Genomic DNA, 12,683 nt, shown 5'->3' with positions numbered 1-12,683 from the left:
AGCTATGAGCTCAGTCATTGTTTTCCCAGGAGGGCCTTACCCAGAAAGGACTGCTGGAGTGTCGCTCTGATCAGCCTCTGCCAAGCCTGGAGCTCGTCACACATAAGACACACAAATGACCGCCAACCAGAAGCCTATCGCACGCTAAACAAAAGGGGGCCGCATTCCTTGTGTATTCCCACACGAGGACACATCCTGCAGCAGGGCAGCAGTGGGATGCAGGGTCTCCACGGGGGAATTGGCCCAGAACAACACTTCCTCTGCTGAAGGCTTATCAGCTCTCCTTATGTTTTTTTTTTCATTATCTTCATTCTTCAACCCATCCCTGCCTCCCACTGTCCTCCGTCCATCCCACCAGATTTATGCAGGTTGATGAGAAGCTTTGGTATTAATCACTTTCTGACGTAGCTTTTAAGAGGAAGATGCTTTGATACTTTTGATGGCTAACACACATCCACAACCGATCTTCTGATTAGGACTTTGTTTCATAATCATGTACAGGACTCAATATGGGTTAAAGCTTGCTTGTTTTAGTCAACATAATTAGCATGTGTCAAGGTCCTTCTATAAAGAACCCAAGACAAAGTCAGCTCTTATGTAACGGTTTGAAGATATTGTGGAGAATACAGAGCAAGGTTAATTCTATTTTTGAAGAAAAATGTTCTTAGTTTAACTAGAAGTTGAGAAAGCTCTGACCATGATGATACCGCCACACTAAATAGCTTATGCTCAGTTTTTTTTTTTGTGCACAAATGTCTGGTACTTAATTGAACCCCAGTGTGTTTTTTTTTTTTTGTAGGCGATACCTTAGCAGTTGTTGCTGTGAAACTCACTCATGGTATAATAAATCAGTGACAAGATGGAAAATTAAACACAAATCGCACCAAAGTCAGAAGTCTGCATTCAACATGGCTGCCGTGGCGATAACTAGCAAGAGCTGCACAAGTAAACTGTTATTTTGCTCTTCTGATGGTTTGTAGCAACACTTGAATATAGGACTGTACAGCCTCTGTTTGTGTATATTTTCCTTCAGGGTTTCAGTACATAAATTAGGGAGAAATATGTTATTACCAACTTGTATTGTTTGCTAAACCATTGCCGGGCAACATGTGCTTCACCCTTTGGTCTCCCTCTGGTTGGCAAGAGAGCCCCAGAGAGTGTGAAAGCGAACAACAAAAAAGACAATCAGCTGTGTGTTTGTTACACACTATAATTATTTGAAAAGGTACACTTTCAAGTTTGTTTGGTTTTTTTTTACATAGTGTGGGAAAAAAAACTGAAAACCTGTGATGACAGATTACTTGTGTGAGTCTATTTCTGCGTTTTCACTGCAGCAACAACTTGTTCATTTTCATAATTTATTTAATTAATCCAATCAGTCAGCCACACTCTGTAGCAGCAGTTCAGATTAAATAACATCTATACGTGGTGGTCAATATTATTGCTGATAAGACAACTGCAAAGTGCCCTTATATGCAGAGTTGGTTGGGAGCTATGCCTGCATTAAAATATATTGGTCTTCATTAGTTTAAAAAGGATGCAAAAATATCTGCTCAGGTCATTTTCAGGTCAAGCAGTTTTTTTCGGCATTGACTGACATCTAAAGTATGAATGTATGAAGTATGAACGACGGCTAAAAACACTCTGGCCACTTTATTAGATACACCAGTTCCAGCTACTTGTTAACACAAATAACGAATCCCTGCCTCAGTGCATTTAGACTTGCTGATCTTCAGCATCAGAAAGTGACAAAATAGGATTTAAGTGACTTTGAATGCCAGCCAGTAGCATCAGGTAGCATTGCACCTGGTTATGTCAGTCTCCCAAGCTGCACTCTCCATCAATTATTTCTGATATGCGCTGCAAAAAATTCTGCAAATAGGCAGAGTTTATGTGAGTAGTATGAAGGTCTTTGCCTCAGAAAACTCAACAAATAGCTGAATCCTTCCACAAATAGGCAGGGGTCCACCATATGTTTACAGTTTCATCTCATTTTGTTGTGGTTTTCTGCCAACCAGAACATTAACGTGAACATGCAATTCACGCATATAGCCCAGTCACCCACCACAACAATTCCCAAATCCCAGTAGTTTTCTAATGTGCACCAAGTAGACCCTCTACTCAGATGCGCTGCGATTCCCAAATTGGACTTTCAAACCAAACCCTTAAAACCGACGAAAGTATAAATACAGCTGGGGAGGCGTCTTAATAGTGGAAACAGATTATCTGATTCCAAACTAACTGGAAACTGAAAACATCTTCAATAAACATGAAGCTAAAACTGTGGCAAACTCTGACCTTTTGAACCCATTTAAGAAGGAGAGTCTGATCTGTTGGAGAACGAGCCAGTATCTGGTTTATAACGACACACATTAACGACACGGTGTTCGACATTAAACGGTTTTCAGCTCTTTGCATGACGTGACTGTGTTTATGTGTGCGTCTGAGGGAGGTTGCCATATGAGCTAGTTTCAGTAAAGGAGTTATGGGTCGGAGGAGGGAGAGGAGAGAGAGGAGGAGCAGGAGGCTAGGAAGGGTCCTCCTGCCTTATATGGGAATTTATACCGCTTCGCTTGTGGAGCAGTCTACAAGCTGGAGTGAATTCAGTTGAAAACACATGGCCACAGTCATCAGGTCGTGGATTATCCCAGCAGCTGTTCAGCTGCAATGCTCCAACATAGTTTTCCATGATTTAAGTCAATAATGTGGAAGAAGCTCAAACATTACACCGCTGCATGTCAGAGGGCCTGGCTGAGAGGTGCCAGGCTTGTAGACGCAAGCGATCGGGAGTTGGTGTGACTGATGGAGCATGGGGGTGAGATTTGAGGGTAGTTAGTGAGTGAAACAGCTGCCGGGGTGGAGGAGAGCCTCAGGTGAGCTCAGTCTAGCCTAGAGAGAGAAGCAGGCTTCCCTGAGGACACGAACACACACACACAGACACACACACACACATACACATGCAGACATGCAGACTGTGGCATACAGTTCAACTGTGCCTTGATTTCTTCCTCCTCCCCAAAACCTTTCGTTCTCCGATGCAACCGGCTGCTCCATCTCTTCCAGGGCTCTTTCATTGTCTACTCCTCTTCTGAAGCTGTGAAATAAACACTTGGCTGTAACAGCCTGAATTCCAATCAGCCATCCACGCAGCGAGGGCACCTCTGCTCTTAGACATGCAGCACTTTCCCTCTGACATGTTTTAGTTAGCGCAGTGACAGATTTGCTTCCTACAGAGTGTTTCTCTCTGTCTGTACCTGTCACGGATGGAGCTGCCAGAGGGGCTGATGGTGCACACGACCACAGCCGGGAATGACTGAGGGAAAAGGGTAATAATGAAGCCACCGAAGAAACGGGGCACTAAACCAACACGCGTGCTCTTCCGATTGCCAATCCAGTCCAGTACCTTTGGTTTCCTCCACAGAGAGGAGGTGTGGGGCCGCAAATACTGCCTGGAGAGTCTTGTGATTAATGAGATGTCTGTCATGTCTAAGCCTTCCTCCTCTCTTTCCTGACAAGAGCCACTCTTCCCCTCTCCACCTTTTTCCCCTCAGCGGTCTGACAACACACGCTCTCAACAAAACCCCCCGGGGACATTTGCAGAACATGCTGGGGAATAACGCCTGGCTTACCTAATGAAAAGCTTTGTACATCTGTGGAGCCTCTGGAGGCCCGAAGAACACACTTTGTATCCTCCGACACCAGGGAATCACAGATTTACATGTTTGTACAGTCCATAAGGATGCAACTTAATCTCTAACAGGAAAGCCGACCCCCCTCTTCTCCCTGTTTCCCCGAACAGTGCCTTGCAAACATAAATTTTTTTTCTACTAGAAAGTTTTCATATTGGGGCACACTACAGCCACTGACTATAACATGTTATGTTTAAGTTTTATGTGACAGACCAGCTCACTGTAGTGAGTAACTGTGGAGCCTCATTGAGTCAATCGTTTGTGGAACCCTATGTTGCTACGATATTTGCTGCAAGTCTTTTGGGGTATGCCCAAATATCAATATTCAACTCTTGAAAAGATTCTCAATTGGATTTAAGTGTGTTCAGAGACTAGGCCATTCTAACAAATGACTACACTTTGATCCAAAGTGGCTCTGGCTGCACATTTAAGGCTGTTTTCCTGCAGGACGATGAACATCCCCTCACCACTCCCCCCAAGATTATTCACTGTAAGGACAACGTTTTCTGGGTGATGTGCTGGTTTTCCACCATGCATTTGTGTTTTCCATGTAAGTAAAAGAGTAGCATTTTAGTCTCTGCACCTCCTTCCTCTGTGTGGCTTGTGACAAACTGCAAACCACTTTTCACTTGGCCATAAGGGCTAGATTTAACGAGTGCACAACAAATTTTGGCCAACAGATTCCATTGTCCCGTCTCCGTCAGTGACTGGGCGAGAGTCACCAGTTCATCACAGGTCAGCATGGAGACACACCCTAGCGCCATTTGGAGAGACCAATTATGTCTAAAGTAATGTTTATGTTTTGTAGGAGGAAGAGAGCATACCTATGCATTTCTAGGTAGGTTTGTAGTTGTGCTATTTCATCACATGATGGGTTTGACAGTGCTCTAAGAGATGTTCAGATCTCAAATGTTTTCTTTAAGTTCACAGTTATGAATTTTGTGATGGTCTGTCACCAAAAAATCCCAATTGAAAACGGAGACATTTGTGATTGTTACATGACAGAATATATTTTTTAAAAAGTCCAGGTGAATGCACAGAGTACTTTAAAGCAGGGTTAAAAGAAGGTGAAGTTCACAAACCAGAACTAACATGTCAGAAGATCTCACAAGCGTATTTGTTTCCTCCATATGGGGATCCCCTCCCCAAACAAATGCGACCAAAGTCCCAGGTGACTAAAGTGATCAGAGTGGAGACTTTATGCCTGAGCCTTCTCTAATCAGATTATCCAGTGGCTACATGCCTGGACCACATCACCACAGCAGTGATCAGGAAAAAAAATCACAGAAAAGGAGGAGAAAGACACAACACTGAAGTACCGGCCAGGAGGGAGGGGGTGGTCAGGCAGACATGGAGTGAGTCAGACAAACAGATATCCTCCCACATCGGTCCATCAAATAAAAGTGCATGTAAAGATCAAGTACAGGCAGCAGAGGCAGTCCTCAGATTGACTCTGTTTGCTCATGTGTCCTTGGTCAAGCCCTGCAGGATCCGGGTGTATGGCGTGATGATAAGTGACCGGGTGTGACTTGAGTTTGGAACATCTGACATCATGTTTTTTACCTTTTCACAAGGCCACAAAGGACAGCGACACAAAGACGAGGTGGTGGGCAGAGCTCGTCCATGTCTGACTCAGTGCACTCTGGACGCACTCTGACGTCAGTCAAAGGAAACTCCATGAAAGCAAGCGCTGCTGTTCTAACAGAGGAGGCAGCAATTTAGAGCATCGGTCAGTCTTAGCTGCAGTTATCTGTGAGAGCATACAGTATCTTGTTCAAGTATTCACACACTTTTAGTATTTTTCATACATTTCTTTTTTTTTAAAGGTACAACTCCAAACTGTGACCAGGCCAACATACAGTAGCATATAATGAAGTGGTTGGACGTGCTTTTTAACAAATAAAAATCTGAAAAAAGAAAAAAGAAATGTTCCTGTATGTGAGGTAGTGTAGTCAAATGATCAAAAAACAACTCAAAAGGTTGCTTTAAAGAGAAAAAAGGCAAAAAAAACAATACAAAAAAAGAAAACCCTCTATTTGGTAGAGCCCAGTGAGCCAATCAGTGACAACATAGAGCCATTTAAATATGAAATGCTGGAACTGCCCCTCCTATATCGCTGCTCATCCTGGAGCATCTAAAGGGACAAATATAATGGTGAGTAAAAAAGAAAAACAAAAAATTTATCAGAAATGTGCCTAGAAACAAAAGAAGCATTCATAGTCATTCAATAGTCCAGTGGTATTAGCTTTAACTAAAAAACATAAATAGATGTAAACTGCCTAATGATCCCACAAATAAACCCAGGATAGTGAGTGATGCAAAGTTGCAACAGCAATGTTTAAATGAAATCATTGTGACCATCTATTGGAGGACGAAATACATCAGAAATAAGAATAAGGGACAAGTGGTAACTGCAAACTGAAAAATCTTTGTCACAATATGTTTTCAACACAAATACAACAACTACGTCAGATCTGTGGAGGCCTCAAAGTTTTGCTAGTGACAAACATAATCATGAAGACCAATGAGAAGCAAGCAGACAGAATAGGAATAAAGTGGAAAAATTTACAGTAGGATTAGGTTATATAATAAGTTCCCCAAGTTTCCAACATCCAGAACCTGACGATTGAAAATGTGTGTCACAACTGTATCAAAAAAAAAAAAAAGAAAGTCTCCATCCGACTAAACTGAAATCTTGGGCAAGGAGAGCATTAATCAGAGAAAAAGCTTGGACTCCCATGGTGACTTTGGAGGAGTTGTAAAGATCCAATAAAGTAAAGATCCAATGCTGAGATGATGAGAAAATTTGTCAACTCAACATGGCACATAACACAGACGCACTGATTTGTACACTTTGCATGCAAAAGAAAAGAAGTGAAAAGAAGGAACAAGGTGACTTGTAACAGTTTTTGTTTCATTGTGATCTTAGAGAGAAAACTAGTCCAATTAGTGATACCATTGGATCTTCCCAGTCTGCGTTTATTAAAATCAGGCTCTCTGTTGTTTCTGCTCATGATCTAATCCTACATTTGCTTAATCTGATATGGTGCCATCCTTTTTTATTTGTATGGTCACTGTCGGCATGCACTGCACGAAACTCTGGGCTGCATCCTGTCCTTTGCTGAGAGAGAGTTCCAGTGGACCGTGGTGTGTGGGTACAAATAGTAAAACACACGGCACACTGGCTTCTCTGTTGAGAGGACACAAAGGTCTCTAGGAGGTACTCCACTATTTTGTATAGAAAATGGCAATGATAAAGTCTTTGTTGAAAGAAATTCAAAAGTATTTCTGTTCAAAACAAATGAGTCTAAAACTGAATTTTTGAATTTAAAAGCACACCACACTTTTCAGATTTTCATTCGTAGCAGATGATGAAAACCATGCATAATTTTTTTTCCTTCCACTTCACAAGTGTGCACTACTTAGTGAAATAAAATCCAATTAAGACACGCAGATGTTTGCGGTCACTCTATTGTGGATTCGTTGACGGATGTGAAAATGATTTGGTTTGTTTTGTTTCTTTTTCTCCATCCCAAGCCACCCAGCTGCGAGCACAGACCAGAGCAACCGAGCTTTATTATACCAATCTGACATTGCTGAAGTTGGGAGAGGAGACAGCTGTACTTGTGTGGCCTCGGGCGCACCCATCATTAATGCCAACCTCTCTCTCCTCTTCCTCCGTCCATGCCTCGCTCCAGATTGCTCTGCTTCTCTGCCTCCCGCCTACATCGCTTCTCAAAACAACACCACACCCTTTTTTTTATTTATTCATCTTTTCACCTCACTTCTCTGTCAGCCCTCCCACCTGTCCATCCATCCACGTTCAGACTCAAATCTCTTCACCTCCGCTCTTCTTGCCACTAGGATACCAGAAAACAACCTGCACTGCGTCGGTGGAGAAGGTAGAATGACGCGTTCCTGCCAATCAGTTTTCTTGAATAGATTTTTTTTTTTTCCCCAAATTGAATTAAACAGGGTTCACATCTTAATGGTCTGTGTGGGCTACTGATGGGATCAAGGAGATAATCAGAACAGTGTGTTTCAGAGCAGGTTGTTAGTCATTTTAGTGTTTTTGTTTTTTTTGACAGTCTCCTTTTGGAAATTATTTCCTTAATCCTTCATGCAAAGCTGTACCTTGTACTTTGGACCAAAAAAAATATTTTAAAGTTTTCATGATCTTTGTTTTAGGAATGCTATATTTGCATTAGTCCTCTCCTTTCAAAAGATACATTCAGGTGTCTACTTTTTCTTTTTTAACCCCTTAAATGACAGTAAAGCAATTTACATCTATTCTCTAAAAAACAAACAAAAACAAAAAGTCAATTTTTTCTATTTATGTCTTAAAATGGGATTATTAAAATTATTTTATCCTTTTCTTTTTCAGGAGTGGACAGGTTGCAAGTAATCAATGCCTCTGTGTGTCAGAAATTGGCAGCAGCACTGATTCAGATAAATTTTTGTTTCTTTGAGCTAAATTTGTAGACAAATTTCACCATCTGAGTCTCTTAAACAAAGGAAACATGCAAGTGAAATGGGCTGTATCAAGACATTTTCTTTACATTTGTTATTTAAAGAATGCCTCAATTAGCTACAAATATCATAAATATTCATGAATTTTCAAAATATTTCAACCCTTAAATAGCATTTTTAGTGATCAGTCTTTGCTTCTGAATCACCACCAAAACAAAATATAAGCAACAACTTCAATTGTGATATTTTTTTCCGTTAAGATGCTACACCTAACTTTCTTAAAAAATAAATTTCTGAAGATTGTCATAGAAATATTATGCAACATCATACTTCTCCTATTTTTTTCTCTTTTATGAATGCCATTGTTAATTTTTTTCTAAATTTTGACATTCTTATTTCTTCTTTACAAAACATTAATAGTCATTACGAATGTGTTTTTAATATCACATATGCAAAATGGTTTCATTATATGAAAAAATATCTCAATCTAGTTGACACTATGAAGCAGAAATCAAGCTCCAATTTTAAAAAAAAATACAAAATGCATTATGAATGTGAGTCAATGACACACAAGAAAGCCTAGTTTGTCATTTGCATACACAAAGCCAGTTAATCAAAAATAAAGCAAATTTTATATAAAGGGATCCGTCATTTTTCTCCTCTCTCAAAGCCTGATTCCTCCTGTTCTCCTCCTCTACCTCTGAAACTCTCTGTCCATCTACTCTGATCTTCTGTCTGTGACACCTTAAGGCTGATTTCCCACTGTGCTTCATTAACCTTTTCACTCTTCTTAGTTAAACCCACTGAGTACATTCTGCTTTTTTTTTTTTTTTTTTTTTAAGTCTTGGGGCAGACTTGGGAAGCGTGATGCGCTCTCGGCAGCACGGTGGATCCTTTCACCTGCTATCGCATCCGCATCTCCTCTCTTTATATATCGCGTTAGGAGACGTTTCCCCGAATGTGACACGGCTCCTCTTTTAGTTTAATTTCAATGCCTGTGCACAGAAAAGGTGTCGCTGAACATTTCTATAAATGACAGCCGCCTCACCTCTTCATATCTGCCATGTGAAGTGAGTGGCAGACAAGAGTGTGCATGCGGGGACGCAGCCATTTGATGCGACTCTCCGTGGCTGCTTGATAAGATGCTTCCTGCCTTCGGGGGGTTGGGAAAGGATGATCCCCGAGCACACAATAAAGTCTGTCGTCTCCCACTAAAAGTGTGTCTAATCACAATGAGTGAGGTGTAATTAATGTTTCACTGGTGGGCTGCGTGTGTGCAGCCGAGGACCGTGGGTGAGAGGATGTAGAGCGCGGTCTCTCTAACAAGCTCCCACTCACCCCAGTGGAGGCAGGCAGAGAAGGCTGGAGTGACTGCGAGGCTGTTAGAGCAAGTGGGTAGGACGTGTCCACGACTGTGTGTGTGTGCGCGCGCGCGCATGTGTGTGTGTGTGTGTGCGTGTGTGTGTGTGTGTGTGTGTGTGTGTGTGTGTGTGTGTGTGTGTGTGTGCGCGCGCGTTTGCTCGTCTGTGGGTGTGTGTTACTGTGTGAAAAAAAAAAAAAAAAAAAAAAAAGTGCATGTGTGTTCTTTTGTGTGTGCTGTACTGGGATGTGGAAATTGAATGGAGCCTTTCAGTTCTGCTGCTCGTCTCCCCGGGGGTGAGAGACCGGTTTCCATGGTTATCCTGGAATCCTGCCGCTAATGGGTGGGAGTTTGTGTAGCTCTGGCAACCTGGCCTGTCTAGGTTGGAAGACGTGCATGCTGTGTGTGTGCGTGTACCAGGGGGTGTGGCTGGGTGGAGGCGACGTCCAGGACACTGGAGGTCACATGTTTGAGAACACAAGCTTCTATTCCTTGACCCTCGTACAACCCTTACTCCTACGGCCGTCATGAGCGCATGCATGCATGTGCTTTAAATTAAAATATATAATTACAGATCAGAGTCTTAAAGCTTCTGCAATTCTCTAAATTGGAATTTAGAGAATTCAGCAGAATTTGCACTACGGCTTTTGACTTCTGGAAATTTTGGCCTCTGATTGGTGATGTTTCAGGTGTTCAGTTTCTGCTGATCTTTCATTTTGGTAAAACATAATATCTAACGATTTTTTCAAGAGAAATTATTTTATTTTGACTTTATCTGTAAATCATCAGCGTCAGTGAATGGGGTGACTATTGACGAGAAGATGAATGATGCTAAATACATGGAATACTGTAAAGGACTTAAACCTACCTTTTAGCACCACAGTCGTCCTAAACCCTTAGCCAGAGTTTAGAATGGTTTAGATTACACTGGCCAAGTCAAAGTCCAGATAGAAGTGGATGACAGTCAGCTCCACTAAATGATGGTTTTCCTACAGAAATAAGTGGCTTCAATTCAGTTTATTTAATTTCATTTCATGTCACCGCCTCAAGAGATCATGTTTAGTAGTGTCTCGTTCATGATTGATGGCAAGATGCAGCTAGAAAGGAATAGATGGATTGGCTCCTCATCTTCAGTAATGAAGCGGTGCTTCAGTCTGCTGTAGTGAAGAAAGAGCTCAGTCTAAACAAAGCTCTGTAGTTATTGCTCTTTCTACGGCCAACCCTTAATTTTCGTCACCAAATATGGATCATGACCAAAAGAACAAGATCCCAGATGCAAGTGAACGAGGAAAGTTTTCTTTGTATGTTTGCTGGAGTCAGAGTTCTGTCATCCAGAGAGAAGTGGTTCAGGCATTTAATTGCGATGCCTTTTGGGCTCATCCCTTTGGGGGGTTTTCTCGACCAGACACTCCTGGGATTTCCTTAGGACTCGTAAAATGAGTTGGGTAGTGTCTCTGCTTAGAGTTATTCTGGGTTTCTGTACTGGACCTGTTTAGCTCATGACCCAAACCCGGAAAATTGACCAGACACTCTTGTCTCCAGTTGTGCTGGACCTGTGACCATATCTAGAAATCTGGTTTGGATCTGTAAACACGGGGTTTCAGATTTTCACCGGTACATTAGGTTTCTTGCTAAAGTTCTGGCAGTTATCAAAAAATGGTAAACCTACACTAAACAATCCAAAGACTTTTCAAGAAATGGCTGATGGGAATTTTAAAAAAAATCCTGCTTTTCCAATATCCTGTTGCACCAAAATGTTTTGCGGCTCATCATGGGATATAATGGTCACTGCTTGTTTGACATTATTGTTGAGTTGAGGTGCTGCGTCCCTTAGCTCCCAGTGTACGGTGCCCTAACAAACTTCCTGTGTCACCTCTTATCTCTAGCATGTTTTAATTTCTGAGTCACACTGGATCAGGTGATATGAGTGAGCAGCACACTGATTGGGTAAGCTATAAGGGATTTCTTTATTTTTATTTACAGCGGATTTCAGATTCAGATTATGGTTGAAGTATTAAAAACTTTACTCCACTTCTGGTCTGTTAAAGCAAACCCATGATGCAGATTTATCCAAGGGGGCCCACCAGTTGATTTGCTGCTTTAATTTAATATTTTAGTAGCCGTACACGCTCCGTCTCGAGTCACTGTTTACTTACTCCAGAAAGCAGCTTGCTGATGGACATCGTAATGTTGCAGTGATGAAATTATCTTTCTGTTTTGCAGCAGTATTGCAGAGGTGTAAACTATAATACAGAGAAACACTTAAAGCCCTGTGCTCATGTCATCCCCATCACCATCCTTTTGCCCTCAGGCAGGAAGGACTCTCGAGTTAGCACAGAGACCCCAATGAATGAAAAACCAGTGGATAGTGGATAATGAGAGACTCCACACTGAGTACATTAGTTCAGTACTGGGGAGGATATTCTACCACTGAGTGCACCCCTTACTGCACTGTTCTAGATTATACCTGTACACTCCTGTCCACCTCTACGTTTGCATGTGCGTGGTTGTTTAATGGTACATGTGCATTTCAAATCTGACTGTTGGAATAACAGGAGGGAGACGTGGTCTGCAGTATACGATGTGACCAGTTAATCCTGGCTTCCCTCGATCCCGGTGCTCTGGTTGCAGGCATCAATCCCTTCTCGTCACACAGATGTCTTGGCTACTGTTGCTGCAGGAGCGATCCGTTTGCTGCTTGAACCCCCACGGATTTAAACTTGGCCCAGGAATTTTTCTCCTCTCTATTCCAATCATTATATGCAGCCAGTTTGCTTCAGCCTGGAAACATCAGGGGAAAAAAAAAAAAAAGAAGTGTCTTTTGTATGTCGTCCAGAAAGCATAAAAATAGAGAATAAAAGCACGAGGAATATTGTGATAACAATCAGGCATGATGGTCTCGGCGTGTTTCCTGGAGGGCAAGATCGTATGTCAGGAAAGCTGCCGCTGACAAGGTCCACATGGTTTGATTCGTATCTTAATGTTTCGTGAAAAGGTACACAGATCTGCTCCAAACAAACCAAGCAGAAGCATGAAGAATGTTGGCTGGACTTGTGGTCAAATCCAGAAAGTCGTGGAGGGGGCGGGGGAGAGACGGGGGCAGAGGGACGTTGTAGACCCACCTCTTGCTCCTTAGCCCAGATTTGTGCTGAACGGTTACATAA

The sequence above is a fragment of the Poecilia reticulata genome, chromosome 2, assembly GCF_904066995.2.
Source record: "Poecilia reticulata chromosome 2, P_reticulata-male-v2, whole genome shotgun sequence".
Classification (NCBI taxonomy): domain Eukaryota; kingdom Metazoa; phylum Chordata; class Actinopteri; order Cyprinodontiformes; family Poeciliidae; genus Poecilia; species Poecilia reticulata.
This window is presented reverse-complemented; position numbering follows the sequence as displayed.